We start from the raw sequence: 6,000 nt of genomic DNA, 5'->3' as shown, positions 1-6,000 counted from the left end.
TTGACAAGATCCTCAACACCACTGGCTGAAATCCAGCCCCAAACCATGCAGAGCCTTCATTGTGTTTTAAGGATGGTTGTAGACCCTCACTATTGTACTTGTCTCCTGGCCTCCACCGTACATACTGATGATGATATGAACCAAAAATTTCTCATTTGGATTTATCACTCCATCAGACCCATTGCAACTGATTTTCAGTCCAGTTCTTGTGTCATTTGACACACCTCTGCCTTTACTCTCTGGTTCCCTTCCTCAAGAAGGGCTTCCTGACAGCCAACCCTTCCATTGAGACCATTTCTGATGAGGCTTCAGTGAACAGTAGATGGATGAACTGAAGGGTCAGATACATCTTTCAGATCCTATGTCAGGTCTGCTGGATTGTTTCCCTATTTAAGGACATAACTTTCAGCTACTGCTCATCTCCTGCAGACAGTTTTTAGGCCTGTCCCTTCATCTTTTTCCTCCACTTGTCCAATTTGTTCACTTTCTGCTTACTTTTTGAGGACACGCTGCACACCATGCCAAGATATGCCATGTTTTCAGCTAACAGCTCTTTGGGAATAACCTTGTTGGTCCAAAAATGTGCCTTTCAAACTGTGTTATCTTTGGCATTTTTCAGAGATTCAACTAAGTCAGTCCCTGTGGCTTATGGCCATATCTTTCTTTATATTTTTATAGTCTATTTGTTTCCCTGCACACCATTTCTCAACTTATTTGTTAAACTCCTACCTTTAAGAATATATGGCATTTACTTATAAATAGGTTAAGAATTAGGGTTCTTGCAATGGGGTATATGGGAGGAAACCAAATAAACTGAAGGCTTCAAACACTTTCTCTAAGTTATTTCCATTAAAGTCAAATGCAGACAAACTATGAAGAAAGGATGGATAGTGCTCGTTTGAACAGCAGTCCCTAAAAATCCTGTAAAGTTGAATGATTTCAAAGAGCTGCTCTAAAACAGAGGCCTGTTCCGGACAGCAGAGTCCTCTGTGGTAGAATTACTGCCGAATTTAAACTTGCTTGAAAAGCCTCTGATAGCAAGAAGCTCCTGTCATCTCATTCCTCTTTTCAATTCCTCTTTTTTTTCCTCTGCTTTGCTGATTCTGATGCTGTATTAGGATTCCCATTCAAAGTAGGTCAGCACCCCTCTCTTTCCCCGTTCTCTCTCTGCGTCTCTCTACCTCTCTCAGACTTCCTGGCACTGTTCCCAATGTAATCCCTATCCAAAGCACTCTCTGGAAAAAAAAAAGAGAAGAAGAAGAAAAAAATGGCTATAGATGAGAATTGGATGCTTTGATTCAACTTACCCCGCTTCAAGCTAATTTTGTCTCTCCCTTTGTGGCTTTCGTCTCATTCCCTTTCTTGATGTCTGCCTTTTTTCTGCATATCTGCCTGAAACCGCTGCCCCCCCCACCCCTTTCTCAGTCCATGTGATCGTCTTTTCTTCCCTTCACTCCATCCCTGGGATATCCATCACTGTCACCGCACTCCTTTGCAGAGCTACTGAAATTATACATCAAGGTTGACCCCAGCCTACATGTCTCTGATAGCTCCTATTCAGCAGTCCAGGCAGTCTAGTTTTAATGCTCCTTTTAATAGGTCTCCCCATAATGCTGAAGGACAATGGATGTTGCAGGGATTGTAAGTTAGATAATTTAGTGATGGCACCGTGTTTCTAACCACTAGGTCATCTTGTCATCCTGAGTTGTAGTCTACATAATTAGATGAGCAACAGGGGCACTGTCACTTCAAGGTCAGTGTTAGGCAGGAACGTGCCATTAACTATCTTACTTTTTCAACATGCAGTGGAAGGAGTTGCTATTTGAAATTCAGTAAGAGCATTTTTTTTACCTGGATCTTGATGTTACTCAGTACTCGAGTAGACAATCAATAAAGACATCTTAAATATCAATTCGACAACACTGACTATTTGTTCTTGTTGGCTCTCTTGCATCTTAAACACTTTAATGAACTGAATTTTTGAACACTGTAACAATTATCATCATTATCAAAGTTTATTAGCAAAATTAAGGTGAATGCAATGCAAGACTCAGCACGAGGCCATATACAGTACACGCACGTCTGACTTTCTCTCCTTTTAAGTGTTCAAGTCAGAGCCTTCTGTCGACACTAGAGAGAAATGCATGTGTGAAAGCACTGCTCGGTAAAACCCATTGTAATCCATTTTAATTACCAAGAACAAAAGCAAAATACAGTCACTTGAAGCTGACATGGGCACGTGCTTCAAAGTACCTGTCACCGTAGCTACAGGCAGGACAGAGCCTGTGAGAAATATCACGCTATGCTTAGTGAGTCTCTGTGGGTATTTTAAAGGCTTTATAGCTTCATAAATACCATCACACAGTGTGGTTGAACGGCCAGTAAATGATGCAGTATGCCTTGTGTTTCAAAACAAAAACTCCTCATGAAATATGCTGTCATATTTAACTTTGACTTCCTCAGTGAAAACTGAAAACAGACACCACAACAGGTTTCAGACATCCACGAAGAAATAAAAATCCAGTTGTTCCATTGTTAATGTAACATTTTTCTTGATGCTCCTCTCTTTGATGCTGAGTGTTCCCTGAAGGCAGCAGCACTACAAAGCTAAGCTTTATCTTCTAAAAACACATGCTGCCGCTTCTCTTGCCCGCTGCCCCATATGGTTGAATTTCTTTGGCTGGCCATACTGTGAGGACTGCAACTAATGAACGGTTGTATACTTTGTGGTGATATGTCTACAGGTATTCCTTTCATTAAATGATCCATAAGGCCTCAATTACAGTCCATGGATATACTGCCATTCTTATCCAACTACTTTTTAGTCTTCTTGGAGTCTGCTTTGAGGGCATGTTCAACACATATGCAGTCTACAGGAAGAAGTATTTTTCTATTCCAAAATCCTGGTTATTCAAATAATATCACATTTTATTCCCTTTATATTCTTTTAAAGGCTAATTGTTCAAATGCATGTAGTGACATACCTAATCACAAAAAGGTCAACCCATAACCCACAGGTTGAATGGGTTTTGGTAATGTTCAGATCACTGAGACACTGTAAAAAAAAAATATTTTTGACCATATAAGTTAAATCCAGAATTGTATTTGAAATCCTTCTTCTCACAAACCAGATCTTGAATAGGTTCACCCTAAACCACTCTTAATTATTTTAAAATAGGCCTAGGTTACTGGAGGGTTCCCATTATGAACCGAGTGTTTCATCTTCACTTACCTCTTTTCACTCTGTGTGTATACACCACGTTGCAATTAATCATTAGTTATTATTAATCTCTTGCTCTCTTCCGCAGTGTGTGTTTTGTCCTGTCTCACTCCCTTCACCCCAACTGGTTGCGGCAGATGGCTGCCCCTTCCTGTTCCTGGTTCTGCCGGAGGTTTCTTCCTATTAAAATAATTTTCCTTCCTACTGTCACCAAGTGAAGCTCATAGGAAGTCGTTTGATTGTTGGGGTTTTTTTTCTATTATTATAGGGTCTTTACCTTGCAATATATAAGAGCCTTGAGGTGACTGTTGTGACTATATAAATAAAACTGAATTGAACAGAATTGAATTACAACCAAATTACAGGCTAATGGCTGTTCTGCAACATATCTTTAAGGTGAACTTTGATCGTATAATACTGCAATAAATTTTTATATATCACTTTATAGTAACTAAAATCTCTGCAGAGGTCATGAGTACACATCATGTCTTTTGGTATGCTTTCTGTTTCAGGGAATGGTGTTCAGCCAGCAGGTGCAGTAAAAGTTCCCTTCGTTGTCAACATAAAGAGAAAATTTGCATATGCATGCGTTATGTAACAGGTATTCAGCTGAATGGCATACAGTAAAATTATGTTTTGTTTAATTATTAGTTTCTTTCTCTTAGTATTATAAGTCAAGAATGGACATCTGTATTTAATGCATAAAACATACATAAAAACAAACATACATAAACATCCAAACTGCAGACATTCATTCTGTTACATTCAGGAATTATTTGGCTTTGACATATTGAAAACAATCATTCAAGTGAGTGGGGATTGGGGGTGGGGGGCAGCCTTAGTCTGAGTGGAGCTATTTAAACACACTTGATTTCCCACAATCAAAGAGTTTCTTAAGTTGAGGCATGCCACTGCCCTAGCCAATTACAATCAACAGTCTCGGTTTTTCTCCACTTTTTATCATCTCTATACTGACGCATGTGCCAAACCAAACATGTGCAACTTCACAATAACTTAAAAACCATATGTTTTTATTACATACTTTTGGCTGCAAAATGTGCATTTTTAAAAAAAAAAATCTTTTTAGTAGTACATACTAAACCTAAATCCATGTCCAGCAGCAGACAGTATGCTAATCTTCAAAGAACAGCTTTGTTATACATGAAGGGGGCTTTTTATGCTCCACTAACCTGTTCCTGCCTTTGCTTAATGCCAAAATACCCTCATAAATACAGAGGGCTCAGCTTTGACTGGACACAGAAACAAGGAACCCTGTTCTTGTGGGGGCAATGACAGATTTAGTCTAGACTGAGGCTGTGTCTGGCTGCTGCGGCAGGTGTGTTTTCACAGTATATGTTGTGTTGTAAATATAAATCTGGGTGTGTGTAGGTGAGCTAGAGCAGGTTTATAAATTAAGTTTTCGAAGGTTGCCTTTATTATTGTCCAGTCCTCCCTATTCAGCAAAGTTCCACCACTAACCAGTGAAGAAAGAAAAGCCACTAAATCATGGCTAGACACTTACAGGATCATGTGTTACAGTGCTTAAGCACATGAGCAAAATAACAGTGTACCTACTGAGAGAATTTGACTCCTACATTGTTTTCTATTAGCGTGATAGTTGTTGAAATAAGAATTTAGGTATGATGTTTCATAAAGCTTACACTTTTGTTTTGGGTCTTGTAGCTCACTAAATGGATGGTAGTCGCTCATTAAACAGAAGGCGTGTCATTTTGATCCCTCCTGAATGCCTGTGTGAATGGTGACTGTTGCTTTTAATGTAAAAAGCACTTTGAGAGGCCAACAAGACTAGAAAAGTGTGTGTTAAACTTGTGCTGCGTCATAGTGAGGGGTCACTTTACGGTTTTGATGATTATGGCTAAAAGAATTTAGAATACAGAAAAGCCCAACATATGAAAATTTTGTTCATTTATACATTTAATACATGGCTGGACCTCCTTTACCGTGAATTACTGCATCAGTGGGGCATGGTATGGAGATGATCAGCTTTTGGCACTACTGAGATGTTACTGGAGATCAGGTTGTTTTGATAGCGGGCTTCTGTATTTTTAGATTAGGAGAGTTTTATCTTCATCTTGACGATACCTCGCAGATTGGCTCTGGGGTTCAGGCCACTCAAGCACAGTCATAACATGGATAGTAGTTTTGGCTCTGTGGGCAGGAGCTAAGCCCTGCTGGAAAATTAAATTTGGATCTCCATAAAGCTTGTTAGCAGACAGAAGCACGAATTGCTCTAAAATCTCCTGGTAGAGAGCTATATTGATTTTGGATATAATAAAACACAGTAGACCACCCACCACCTACACCAGCAGATAACATGGCCCCTCAAGTCAGCCTGTGGAAGCGTCACACTGGACTTCAAATACCTTGGATTACATCCCTCTCCACTCTTCCTCCAGGCTCTAGGACCTTGATTTCCAAATGAAATTCAAAATTTACTTCCATCTGAAAAGAGGGCTTTGGACCACCGTGCAAAAGTCCAGGTCTTTTTCCTCAACCTCTTTCCACTCCTTGTGAAGCTCTCCCAAGTCCTTGAATCAACTGAAGAATGTGGTCATCCATGTTGCTTGTGCACCTTTTTCCTGCCACACTTTTCCCTTCCAGTCAACTTTCCATTAATATACTTTGATACAGTGCTCTATAAACAGCCAGCCTTTCCAGCAATGATTTCAAGAACCCTTTTTATTTAAATTACATTTAAATTTATTTAAATTTAAATTAAACATGAACTTTTTCCACAATATTCAATTTTTTTTATGTAA

Source organism: Archocentrus centrarchus, chromosome 23, assembly GCF_007364275.1.
Source record: "Archocentrus centrarchus isolate MPI-CPG fArcCen1 chromosome 23, fArcCen1, whole genome shotgun sequence".
Classification (NCBI taxonomy): domain Eukaryota; kingdom Metazoa; phylum Chordata; class Actinopteri; order Cichliformes; family Cichlidae; genus Archocentrus; species Archocentrus centrarchus.
This window is presented reverse-complemented; position numbering follows the sequence as displayed.